Source organism: Zootermopsis nevadensis, unplaced genomic scaffold (assembly GCF_977971745.1).
Source record: "Zootermopsis nevadensis isolate Lab colony 2312 unplaced genomic scaffold, Znev_1.0 Znev_ptg000010l, whole genome shotgun sequence".
Classification (NCBI taxonomy): domain Eukaryota; kingdom Metazoa; phylum Arthropoda; class Insecta; order Blattodea; family Termopsidae; genus Zootermopsis; species Zootermopsis nevadensis.
The window spans coordinates 9,292,305-9,306,561 of record NW_028259142.1 but is presented as its reverse complement, the minus strand read 5'-3'; the positions used below and the strand labels follow the sequence as shown (position 1 = coordinate 9,306,561).

Sequence of the window (14,257 nt, the reverse complement as noted above, 5' to 3'; positions counted from 1 at the left end):
CATTCTCGCGACGTCCGGGCGATCAGGCAGGTTTTGAAAGGACGATCGGCACGTGGTGTCGACGAGGACGGGCAGGTGATCTGAGCTGAGTGCGGGGCAGACAGTCAGGTGCACCGGTAGGACAAAGTCCTTGATGAGGATAATATCAAGGACGTCGGGTGTGGCGTTTTGTGTGTGTAGGGAGCCGTGGTTGGAGAATCCGGCCCGTAGATCAAGCTGGAATTTCTGTTGGCGTAATCACGCAGGAGCGAGCCCCTAGCAGAGATCAGGCTAGAATTCCAGTCCGTGTGTTTCGCGTTGAGGTCACCAGCCAAGAGGACCGGGAAACCCCCGCTCAAGCACTCGGTCAGGTCCGACTCAATCCATGGCCGGGTGGGTGCGAGGTATGCCGCCACAAGCTGCGGGGCAACCAAACCAACCAAAAAGCTTACTGAGGGCGGAGGCCTGCGCAAGCGCAAGCATCGTCCCTACCTAGGTGAAACCATTCCTGCGCATAAGGCGCATTGCTGGAAATGGTAAACGGTCTTAATTTAAAAAAACCCGGAAATTTTGCTAACGCTAACGGGGTTTCGTCGTGGCGGGAGCTTCGACCATTACAACTGGGATCCGTTGCTGCTGATGGGAGGTCATCCCGTCAGGCAAGTTGTCCAAAGGAATTTGGTTGGTTGGATCTCCGGGGTTTGAACCCAGAGAGGGAGGGGCCGTTTTGGCTGAGGGCCTCTGCGGCATGGGGGGAAGATCACTTCAGCTGATGGCCTCCGTGATCGGGGTGGGGGTGGCGGGCCGTGCCCCTATTAAGTTATACCCTGGCATTCGCCTTACAACTGAGGAAAAGCACGGAAAACCTCAGTCAGGGTAGCCGAGTAGTCTAACCACTCGTTGTGCCGACTTGGCCGTCTTTTGGGGACGGCCTCGGCTGGCCTGCTGAACATCGGTCGGCCTCGGTTGCCCTTGGGCGACCTCTGGCAGCCCTCGTTCGGCACGAGTCCCACTGGACACAACCAAAAAGCTAACTGAGGGCGGAGGCCTGCGCAAGCGCAAGCATCGTCCCTACCTCTCTCCAGGCTGTGCCGGGGGGCTCCGGAGCCGGAACGACTCCGACTCCACTCGAGTCCGGCTGTCCACTCTCACTCCAATCCCTCTCTAAAGCTGCTTCAACACCAACCAATCAATCACTCAATTAGTCAAGCTGCGGGGCATGGGGTGGATCGGCTTTTATACAAATATACAACAATGTCATTAAACACACACAACAATTCTAAATGAATACAACAATGTCATTAAACAGACACAACAATGCCAGACACAATAATGTAACAATGGCTATAAACAAATACAATGACAAAAGGAACAATGTCTAAGAATACAACAATGTCTATAAATAGACAACAATACCGAATACGACAATGCCAAACCCAATAATGTTAATAAACGTACAACAATGACAGACGTAACAATGTCAATAAACAGACAACTAAACTGTTTATTGACATTGTTGTGCTGCTCTCACGACAACACGTTACAATATATTGGCCAACCCGGACAACTAGGCAGCCAAAAGCTAAATGTGGCCGGAGTACTTTGCTAGGTTGCACCATTCCTACTTACCGAACAGGTTGCTTCTACTGTTAAGGAGGGGCCAACGCTCTCAGTCCTTGTGCTAACTCCTTTCTCACCTAACTGATGAGCGCCGACCAGGTGAGCCGAATGTCAAGCGTCTCCCCCAAATACCGCACTGTTTAAAGCCACTCTATTGACTCTGAGAAACTGCATTTTTCTGGGTTTTTGGATGCGTCTCGCAATCCCAACTTAGAGAGCAGCGGTTTCGAATGAGAAGATGTTAGTGGCGTATGGCGTTCCCGGCGGTCACTCAAGTACTGACAACGCTCCTGTTGCTTAAGTGCCCGCTCTTCCGTTCCAAGAACAATCAACACCACTAAATCCAACCTGACACCTACTGCACATCCTAATGTTATTATTAGTACTTTAGGGCCCATTTACACAAAGGTTTATCATCACGTATGTATGTATGCATATTTATGCCAACGGTTAACCCTTTTGGCAGGATTGCAAGGACAGGCATCATTGGGTGGGGGAGTCGCACCTTTTACCTTTCAATCAAACATCATTTGCTAGGCTACTAATATAATACCACAAATTTAGAGATACGTCTGTCCGAACCAGAATCAACTCCTTATTACTCGTCATCACAGAATAAACAGTATGTTCTACCCACACCAACTGCAGAGTACCTCGAACAATATCCACATAATGGCCACAAGCGACACGGGTTCCTCCTGCAACTACTCCCCTAAAAATCGACGCGAAACAATGATCTCGCACTTTATATAGAGTTTCTAAATACGGTCAAGATGGTGTGTGTCCCGGGAACCGCCCTAAAATTAGCGCTTCTCATTGGCCACTTTGTTCGTTCTACTTTCTATGTCCATATATAGAAGACACGTGTATACCATGTTCAACCTGGCACTCACTCTTTAAATGCTGATGCATTCAGTTGGAGTGATCCTTGCTTCTGCATCGTCAGCTAAATTACGATTGCTATCCCACGCTTTACACTAGATGTGGGACAACTACAATTAATATTAACAATGTTAATAAGATGGGGTCCGAATAAGCGTGAGAAGGGGTGCCGGCACAACGACTTGCACCCTCCTTATATGAAAACGTAACTTCCACAAGTTTAGTAATCCTCCCCATGGGTGCGGCAATTACAGGTTAGCGATGATCAGTGGTTATTTACTTTTGTGCTGAACCACTCTATGCGTCAAGCCCGCTTTTCAATGTTCATTTCAAGGTTTACATTCCAATCCTAAGTTAACCATCTACAACGAATATGCATCTTATTTGCCGATAGTCGGCCAAATTACGTGGTCTGGTTCGGCCTTATCAACTACCACAGTACAAGAACAATTACAAGTTACAAGTTACGTATTACACAAGACATCAAAGTGTAAGATGGAAAATGGAACTCTCATACAACAAACGTCTCATTACAAGTTATAATGAATTTTCAAAGGTAAGCAAGTTACGAAATATTGTCCTAGTTCAGTCTCTGTTTTCTCTGAATCTCTGAATAATGTCACATATATGGTGGTGTCTTCTTGTCACTTCCGCAGCTGGAACTTCCCGGACTGAGCGGAGGCTCACCCTCGTATAGTTACCTTCTCCATTCTGATGGGAGCAGCAGGGTTGGACGTCGTGACTCCCGACTCAACGCTGGTAAATTCGATGCAGCAAGGCCCATCTGATGTCAAAGAGCCTAAAGTCTGGGTTCCGGCCGTAGGCTGGCTGTGCATTACCTGGGAAATACCTGGTCGTTCTTCAGGACAACATGGAAGAATGTTCCGGGTCATGGTCATTAAAGGTCGTTGCCAATATCTCAGGATACAGTTGGATACTATTAATAGGATATAAAAGTATCCATGTAACTTCAACGGTCTTAGCTTCATCACTCGCCATGGCCTGCAGCAGATCCCTCCGATCTACATACGGCTGTTGGTTCGCAGGCAAATTCCTTCGTGCGACGGCCTCTAAGCCCGCAAGTGTCGTATTTGTCTGCTCGTCGTTCTGCGAAATCTGGTCGCGCTCTTGGACAAGAGAACAGCTCCGGCAGATGAGGCTGCACTACATGACTACTAGTGAGCGAAAAGTTCGTATATCCATCAAATATAGGTAGCAATATGAAGGCTTCAGGATAAAACTGGCAGCTCGTATCCTCATATAGGACACCAGTCCCTGCTAATTCAGTATTGGAGCTTTAAGTGGTGCCATTTATTGCAGATGTTCGCGTGACTACAGTGGACGATGGCAGACTACACACCCAAAAAAAATGGTATCCCTTTACGTGCACCCACACCGGATTGAAGTTAACATCAAAGATAAATTTCCAACAAAATTTGTGAACGTTCTCAGGTTGTCCAAAATAGAGGGCTGGCGTACAAGAAGGCCGTGACTTGTGGATATAAGGAAAGGTTGTTTCACATATGGTAATTAAACCATGTTTACATGATTTGAAGTCTGCCGTCGTCAGGAGTTAGTATTAATGCCCGTACTCGGTGACTGCTAAGTATAAGGTCTCTGGTTGAATTTGTATAAATTTTTCAACACTTTTAAGTATGTGGGTAGGGGCGTACTTCTAAATAAGATCATAACTCGATCCGCTCCCCTCAATGGGATTCTTATTACGAGGCGAATAGCGCTCGTCGTGACGTAAGCTTGTACCCTAGCCACATCTTAACAAAGGTCCATATTCTCCATGCTAGTCCCTGAAATTAATGAAATATCCGGGGCAACCGTAGAACTACCTCTTGTAAAATTTTGGATGAATTTTGTGACGGAATTAATACGGGAGATAACCAGACTGTGGCGTTCGTTTCTAATCCTTCTTGCAACTGTATAAATTCCTGTTGCAGTTACATTGCGGTAAATTGTAATTCCGCATACTCTTGAAACATTGAATTGTAAAGCCAATCTAGTTTTCAATTACTGCACAGTGGTTTCTAAGATCCTATTTAAAATGAAAACATTATTAATATCTTTTTAAGCTCGAGCTACCATGTCTAGTCCAACGGTGTTCTGTGAGGCAATATCATTCACCATTTTTAAGTAGGTTACTTATTTTTGTATGGCGTGAACAACTTTCTCCATCTTGCTTTCTTATTCCCTCTGTAATGTTATGAATGTCTTGCACCTGTTCTGCCGTTGCGACCCCGAACAACAACTTGAGGATCTCACCTTCAAAATTTATCAAGCCCCTTTTTCGTCGGTGTTTCAATACAACATCACCTGGTGTGGGCAACAGCCTTTCAAAAGTATTTAATTCTCTGTTTATTTTATCGACGGCTGTTCGGATTTGTTCTAGCTCATCCCAATCGATCAAATTTATTTGTTTGTCGCTAACATTCTTGTTCTATTCTAATTTTTCAAATACCTGTTCAACGGATCGCAGTGTCATTTGATACCCACAACAAAATTTACCACCAAGTTCCAATAATTCCCGGTCACCAACAATTCGCGTTCCCGCAGGAAGACAAGACCTTTATTCACGAAAATTAAAATAAAAATACTAGGTAATATTGTGGCATCGTCTCAGTTTCTCCTTCCATGTGTTGTATACCTATAAGCTAATTACGGGAATCATGATAATCACATATAGCACATATATGATTAATTATAAGGTAGAATCAGTAGGTTACTAGATAAAGTGTAATAGTTATATTGTAGACCTTGTGTAGACAGCAAGACTTTCCATTTCCAGCTGTTGTAAGCAGGGGCGACAGGAAGCCATTATGGTGTCTGCTCCAGATATGTTTATTGAAAAGGGTTCCAATTAGTCACAGATAGAGGAGGCCTACCGAGGTCAAGACGCCCGAACTTTGACAGGGCAAAGGGTCGCGGTCCCCGGGGGTTATCGTGTCCTCTAATTGGATCCAGAACCACGCCTTGGGACGACACGTTACAGCTTGTTGCACCAGCTGGCATGTAAAAAACTGTCACTGACGTCACAAGAGCGATATCGAGATTTCCTTATAACCCGTGCATTTCGAAGACACATTGGACATTTCATTTTACTCGTCAGGAGGAAACTCTGCTGGTCTACGCATTTATACATAGCCAACTTTCTTTGTCATACGACTGTACTCATCTGAATTATTAAATAAATCATCAATTTTCGAACGTCTTCTCGTCAGACTAGGCAGTCACCTTTTAAGCTGTGTATTCAAACCTACCATCGCCGACCATCATTCCTACCCGCTCGGGAATATTGTAATCCTGCGGGACTGGCCAATCCCCCGGGATACAACACATGACGTCCGCTGGGACATCGCTATCTAACTCTGGTCGCTCCTGGGCGTCCCTACCTCGCAACGAATACCCAGGGTTTACCTGGTCCTGCTCATCTGTCTGCGGTCCGTGACTGCTCTGTATCTAACTGCCGGCGACATTAGTCCGGGGTGGATTGCGTTGGTGGTCCTTCCGCCTTGAGCCTAAACGGCTGGCAAAACAGATGGGCGTTCCTTCCCGTTATAAATCTACCTTAAAATAACAAACACAGCTTAGTTAAACAAAACGCAACTCAGTATGAATGGTTGGTCAAAGCTATTCCTCAGTTGTAAGGCGAATGCTAGGGTATAATTTAATAGGGGCACGGCCCGCCACCACCGATCACGGAGGACTTCAGCCGAAACGCCCCACCCCCCTCTGAGTTCAAACCCCAGAGAACGAACCAACCAAAATTTCAGCAGCAACAGACCCTAGTTTGAATGGTCGAGGCTTCCGCCACGACAGAACCCCGTTAGCGTTAGCAAAGTCCAGTTTCAATTTCGAGGCTCTGTTTACCATTTCCAGCAATGCGTTTCGTACGCAGGAATGGTGTTACCTAGGAAGGGACGATGTCTTGCGCTTGCGCAGGACTCCACCCTTAGTTAGCTTTTTCGTTGGTTGGTTGGTAAGTATACCAACACTAATTCAAAGGTCAGCGCGAGCTTGAGACTGTCGAAAGTCTCTTGCTAAGTGCTGATTCATTCAAATTTTACATCCTTTCTGATCAGCTGAATCATTGGTTTGCTCATGGCAGCATAGTCTTAAATAAACAACCGATAGTATCCCAATGAACCTTAATGCATTGCGGTCCCATTTGAATATCACTACGGCTCTCGGCTGGTCTATTTACATACCACTGCACTGTACAAAGTCAACTACGATTATTAACTTGTTTGATTCTCTTTTATAACTTGCATGAAACAGAAGAAACTTAGCTAAGTGTGATAAAATATATTCTGAGAGGATAACTGTTCCTTTTGTTTAAATACTGGCCGCCTAAAATATTTTTCGTAGACTGTACCACTGTCACTAGTGAGATGCATAATAAGTGGTGCCCTTCTGCTTGCTGTCGTTCGGTAAAGAATAAAGCAAGACCAAGTCGATAAATATGACTTTAACAACAAATAAACATCTCTTATTAAATGCATAAACATTGGATTTCATATTCCCAAAGCTATGCTTCCTTTCGTAATAAATGTGTTCGAAAGATCAAAACAAAAAATGTTGTAATATTTATTACGGGTGTGATCCGAAAAGGAACTGACTCAATTTAGTCTTTGTTTAAATTCTTATGTAGAAGATATTTATAATTTTGAACGCATATGTTTGGTCAAGGCTAATGTAGCCACAACACACAAACTTGTTTCGATAAATTCTGAAGCGAAGAAATTACTCGGAAGATTTATAGGTAGATGGGGCATAATATTATAGTCGATCTCAAAAACATCGTGGACTCTGTTTACCGGGGTCAGAATAAGGATCCATGGTGGGATCGTGTATACACGGTAATGGATTTTAGTGTTATAAAATGTTTTAAAATTCTGAGTAGGTAGGCGACAATGAGCTTATAAAGAAAGACTCTTCCGTTGAGTTACTTTTTTGGAAAGTAAATAAGGAGGTTCGGTATACACAGAAGATACTTTCAAGTGTATGTTTAATACAGGAAATTCACGTTAGACTGTATCGTCAACAATCGTAGCCGAGTGGGTCATATTTTTGAGATGTCAGGTTTAATTTCGGCTAGAAGATCAGTTGTTTAACACGTATATTATGCTTTTTGTGGCTTTTTAGGATAAGTGCTCGAATAGTCCCTGAAAGTAGTTCATGGCTATCCAGTTCCACATGATGTTCATGTATTTCTTATCAGTGATCTTATTATTTGACGTATATTTTAAGTCATTAAAAGCTTTTTTAATGGAACAAAAATATTTGACATGTGTGATAGCGTTCCAGGTTAGTAATGCTACCTGTGATGTTGACATGTTTACCTTGTGCTGTTTGCATGCTCAGTTTCCTATTCAACTACGCAACTTTTCATTTGACGCTGAAAGAAACACAAATGAAATTTTACAAATTGATGGCAGTACCGGTACTAACATTTGGCTGTGAGAACTGGGCTGATATGAGGAAAATCGAGACTGCGGAGATGAAATTCTTACGTTCGGTAGCGGGTGTAACTCTTCTGGATAAACAGCGTAGCGACAAAATTGGGACTGAACTGAAGAGTTTTAACTTAACAGATAGGATATCTGAAATGAAGCAAAATTGGCATAACCATATCCAAAGGATGCATGAGGAAAGAATCCCGAAGACAGTACTTCAATACAACCCACAAGGACGAAGAACTGTTGGCTGCCCATTAACAAGGTGGCAAGACTCGCTCTCTTGATGTGGGAACAGGCGCTATGGCCTAAATCCATAAAAGAAGGAGAAGGAGAACTTTTCATTTGCATCTGAAAGGATATTATTCAATTAAGTCATTCTTCAATATTAAAAATATTTTACCACTATTATCATATTACAACGTCTTGCTTCACACGTGCTTTTGTGAAGTTTTCAAGTTTTTTATGGTCAATGTATTCAGAGCAAAGCGTCGTATAACATAGAATCGATACCTAAGGCATTCGAATTCATTCTCAGTATATTTCGAATGAAATACTGCATGCAGACCTAATCATTATCGAGATAAACATAAAATAATCTAACACCGTTTTCCTACATTATGCAATTTGCAGTTTTACAAATTACAAAAGATCGAAGTAAAAGCACCTAAAAACAAACGAAATTTTTTCTCAAACTGGGGAACAATAAAACATAGAGTTCCACAAGGGTCACTTTTATGGCGTTTACTTTTCATAATACACATAAATGACCTTCCTCCAACAATAAAAATAAAAACAATAAATACTTTAACAGAACCCATAATATTTGCTGATGACACAAGTGTCATAATTTTTAGTAAAATTTTTGATGATTTCTGGTCAACAGCAAACATAATTCTGTCTCATATGAGTAAATGGTTTACTGCTAACAAGCTGGCCCTAAATCCAGATAAAACCAATCTTCTACTATAAAAATCTACTATAAAAATTTCTGATTTCGTCGTCGTCAAAAAATGACGTCATCAACAATGTCACCTTATATTTGTTTATACACGGAATTGTTGTGGAACACAACAATGCCGAGTAAACAAATAACGCTTCACTACCAAGCCAGTCGCATGATCACTGCTCCAGAAGCAGCACGTCGCATTCTTAAAAATTGACTGACAGTTGGCCTAAAACATCAGAAAAGTGAAAGAAGACGTTATCAACTCCTTGAAGTACCAACTCCAACAAGGTAAACTGATACTTATTCGATATATTACGATTACGAAAGTATGAGAAGTGACTTTTGATCGATTTTAAGACGAAGATTTACACGGGTGGGGCTGGACGTAAAAAGTTGAATGACCAAGAACATTTGGCCTCTGAACAGCAACGTAAAGAACTAAAACATCAGACATATTTAAGAAATAAAGAAAAGCGAAGGAATACTTACATTGATAAACGTAGAAAAACGTATTCAATAAGAACAGAAGGGAAAAAAATCAGACGAAGATTTGTAAGGGTGGGATTGGACGTAGAAAGTTGAGTGACCAAGAACAATTGGCCTCTGAACAGCGACGTAAAGAACTACAACATCAGACATATTTAAGAAATAAAGAAAAGCGAAAGAAGAATTACATCGATAAACGAGACCATATTAACGACATATGTAGAAAAACAGACGAAGTTTTGTAAGGGTGGGATTGAGCGTAGAAAGTTGACTGACCAAGAACAGTGGGCCTCTGAACAGCGACGTAAAGAATGAAAATATCAGACCTACTTAACAAGTAAAGAAAAGCGAAGGGAGATTTGCATTGATAAACGCAGAAAAACTTATTCAACAAGAACAGAAGAGCAGAAGAAAACAAACGAAGACTTGAAAGGGTGGGATTGGACGTAGAAAGTTGTCTGACTAAAAACAGTTGGCCTCTGAACAGCGATGTAAAGAACTAAAACATCAGATCAATTTAACAAATAAGGATAAGCGAAAGAAGACTTACATTGTTAAACGAGACCATATTAATAACACACGTAGAAAAACAGACGAAGATTTGCAAGGGTGGGGTTGGAAGTAGATAGTTGACTAACCAAGAACAGTTGGCCTCTGAAAAGCGACGTAAAGAACTAATCCGTCAGACTTATTTAACAAATAAAGTGAAACGAAGGGAGAGTTACATTGATAAACATAGAAAAACGTATACATCAAGAACAGAAGAGAAAAAAGGAAAAAGATAAAACAGACGAAGTTTAGCAATGGTGTTGCTGGACATAGAAACTTGACTGATCAAGAACAGATGGCTCTGAACAGCCACGTAAAGAAGTAAAACATCAGAACAATTTAACAAAAAACAGAAGAGAAAAAAAGAAGATTTGCAATGGTGGGGTTGGAAGTAGATAGTTGACTAATAAAGAACAGTTGGCCTCTGAAAAGCTACGTAAAGAACTAAAACATCAGATTACCGGAAGCTCTCCGAAAGGATTAACCATCGTTGTCGACAAAAAATGACGTCATCAACAATATCACCTTATATTTGTTTATACACGGGTGTTAGTTTAGTGTCTTACTCAAGATTTTAAAACGCAACCAATGAATGTCATGTAAAGTAATGTAAGGTAAGGTAAGGTAAGGTAAGGTAAGGTAAGGTAATGTAAGGTAAGGTAATATAATGTAATGTAAGGTAATGTAATGTAATGCAATGTAATGTAAGGCAAGGTAATGTAATGTAAGGTAAGGTAATGTAAGGTAAGGTAATTTAATGTAATGTAAGGTAACGTAACCGCCACGGTGGTCTAGTGGTCAGAACACTAGCCTTGTAAGCCTGGGGTCCCGGGTTCAATTCCCGGTGGTGCTCAAATTTATAACTTGTGTTGGGCAAGGGCGTGGTCTAGGCATCACGGAGTTTTCCTCCGGGGGCTTCCCCGGTTTCTCCGTGGCATTCCAACAATTACTCCATTCACACACAGAAGAAGGCAATGGCAAACCACTTCTGATCATCAGTGCCAAGAATGTATGTATGTATGAGCAGGTCCCTGACAACCTGAAGAGGTTGGAAGGATCCTGTTCATAATATATGGACCTGTCGTCAGACAGAACACTACAAATAATAATAAAGGTAACGTAATGTAATGTAATGTAAGGTAAGGTAAGGTAAGGTAATGTAATGTAATGTAAGGTAAGGTAATGTAAGGTAATGTAATGTAATGTAATGTTACGTACTGTAATGTAAGATAAGGTAATGTAAGGTAAGGTAAGGTAAGGTAATGTAATGTAATGTAAGGTAAGGTAATGCAAGGTAAGGTAAGGTAATGTAATGTAAGGTAAGGTAATGTAAGGTAATGTAAGGTAAGGTAATGTAAGGTAAGGTAAGGTAAGGTAATGTAAGGTAATGTAAGGTAATGTAAGGTAACTATGTAGGTAACCATTGTTGTTTACTTGTTGATAAACACATGATGTTTCCAAGGTAACATAACAATGAAGTTACACTTTTTCGTTTCCCAGGTAACATAACAATGAAGTTTGACGTTTCCTAGGTAACATAACAATGAAGTTACAAATTTTCGTTTCCCTTTTTCGTTACACATTTTCGTTACATTTTTGCCGAATGACACTGATCCTGAAATATAGACGTATTTACGTCAAAATCAGATTAGAGAAAGTGCTCCGAATAAGACACTAAATTAACACCCCGAAGGGGGATAGTTCAGTGTCTTACTCAAGATTTTAAAACGCATCCAATCCCCTGAAGGGGGAGTTAGTCAAGTGTTTTAACCCGCCCATTCGGGGCTGAGAGTTAGTTTACTTTCTTACTCAAGGGTTAAAACACTTGAATGAGACATAAACTAACCCTTCCGAAGGGGGGTTAGTTTAGTGTCTTACTCAAGAATTTAAAACGCAACCAACCCCCCCTGAGGGGGGGTTCGTCAAGTATTTTAACCACCATTCGGGGGGTTGTTTAGTTTCTTACTCAAGGGTTAAAACACTTGAATGAGACACTAAACTAACCCTTCCGAAGAAGGTTAGTTTAGTGTCTTACTCAAGATTTTAAAACGCAACAAACCCTCTCAAAGGGTCAAGTGTTTAAAACCCCATTCGGGGGGTTAGTTTAGTTTCTTACTCAGGGGTTAAAACACTTGAATGAGTCACTAAACTAAGCCCCCGAAGGGGAGTTAGTTTAGCGTGTTACTTAAGATTTCAAAACTTAACTAACCCCCCCGACGGGGGTTGTCAAGTGTTTTAACCCCCATTCGGGTGGGTTAGTTTAGTTTCTTACTCAAGGGCTAAAACACTTGAATGAGACACTAAACTACCCCCCGAAGGGGAGGTTAGTTTAGTGTCTTACTAAAGATTTTAAAACACAACTAACCCCCCGAAGGGGGGGTTGTCAAGTGTTTTAACCCCCCATTCGGGTGGGTTAATTTAGTTTCTTACTTAAAGGCTAAAACACTTGAATGAGACACTAAACTCCCCCCCCCCGAAGGGGAGGTTAGTTTAGTGTCTTACTAAAGATTTTAAAAAGCAACTAACCCCTCCGAGGGGGGGTTGTCAAGTGTTTTAACCCCCCATTCGGGTGGGTTAGTTTAGTTTCTTACTCAAGATTTTAAAACGCAACCAACTCCCCGGAGGGGGGGGTTCGTCAGATATTTTAACCACCATTGGGGGGTTGTTTAGTTTCTTACTCAAGGGTTAAAACACTTGAATGAGACACTAAACTAACCCTTCCGAAGGGGGTTAGTTTAGTGTCTTACTCAAGATTTTAAAACGCAACCAACCCCCCCCAAAGGGGGGGGGGGTGGTCAAGTGTTTAAACCCCCCATTCGGGGCGGTTAGTTTAGTTTCTTACACAAGGTTGGTGGCGTTTTACAAACTTGAGCAACCCTCCCTAGGAGCTCCGAAAGGAGCGCCCTGCTCTAGTAGATAATATAAAGTAAGGTAGATTTGAGGTTTTCACAGCGGTGAGTATGGAGACTTCAGTCTTCTGGGTTCTTGCGTTGTGTAGTCTGGTCGATGAATATGACGGAGGCAGTATGACTTCTGAAACGCTGGCTAATATCGACCAGACTACACAACGCCACAACCCAGAAGATAGAAATCTTAAGCTTTTTTTTATATACTCTGACCTGCTAAGTAAGATGTGTGTGTATATGTGTGTGTGCAGGAGGACACAACCAATCATATAAGGTCGGTACCGAAAAGTACGACCCAGTAGGAGACACGTAGAACGAGATTCCTGGAATGGGCGTAAATTCATATTTCTTAAACGCAGAAGTGATCAACGATATGATCTTCGTCATCTGTCAACATCAAAGAGCGGTCAAATTCAGTGTCAAATATTACAATGACAAGGAAGATAATTGGTGAGTTTATTTCTTTGTTAGTTCAGGACTGTATAATTACAAACCGTTACTTTCTAAAAGCACAAGGAAGTGAATGATTTCCGGTCGACATAACCACGATCTTGCGGATGCTGCGCCTTGTAGTGTCATAGAAACTCACCGACGTTTCAGAGGTTCTTACTGCTTACTTAGGGCCTTAAATAAAACGCGCGAAAAATCTTTGAGAGGAGGGTGGTATGTTGAAAGCAGGTAAGCAGTTGTAATGTCTTGGTCAGGAGGATTCTGACATTCACCACATCAGCATCGCCATAATCTTCCGCTTTCATCAAAATGTTGTGCCAGTTTCAAGTATAATGGCACCTATCCGCCTCGTGTTCCCATTTTTGGTGGAAGTTTAGAAATGGCTGTCTCTTGGCGTGTTTGACCATCTGCTGACGGAGTGAGTAAACAGCTCCAAAAACATCCCAGAAGACAGCTTTCCTCATACTCGACTGTTCACGAGTCAGAATTCCCACACAAAATTAATTTGATTTTGGGTTCTGTCTGATTTACGTCCAGCAGAGCCTCTCCAGAACTATTTTTTGTGGGACAGAAATTTTTCGAAAATATATTGCTAAAAGAGGGAAATATTGTTATGGGTGCATGTCTCAAACAAGACACGTTTATCTCTCCAAAGGAAGTGTATGACTAAATTTATTATTCTGACCGAAGGTAGTGGTTTAATGAAGTGTACCAAACATAGCTAGCGCAGAACACAAGTTATTTGACAGCGTTTTAAAATAGTCATAACCTCTCCCTCCACTTTGGTGATAAAATGTATTACGTTATAATAGGTCGTTGGCCGGGGTTCTACGTGCATGGGTGAAAGAAAGATCATGGGGGAACTGTTCTGAAATATGGTGTGGCAATCGTGCTATGAATTCCGATTGGATGAATTTTTGTTAAGGTTGTCTAGAAACAAATTATAAGCAACGATATTTTGGTGGAAGCCT

The 14,257-nt window shown here is 41.8% G+C and overlaps 1 long non-coding RNA gene across 2 annotated transcripts in view; it reads left to right on the top strand.

Annotated features, from left to right (window-relative positions):
* LOC110839937 (uncharacterized) overlaps positions 1 to 14,257 on the top strand; it is a 193,530-nt gene that overhangs the window by 173,052 nt on the left and 6,221 nt on the right. The window contains exons 1-2 of one of the 2 annotated variants that reach the window (XR_002546693.2): positions 9,056 to 9,183; positions 13,088 to 13,286. This is a non-coding gene — a long non-coding RNA (uncharacterized LOC110839937). Of the gene's footprint in view, positions 1 to 9,055; positions 9,184 to 13,087; positions 13,287 to 14,257 lie in introns of those variants that run through there. The other variant, XR_015534400.1, reaches the window with a different exon arrangement.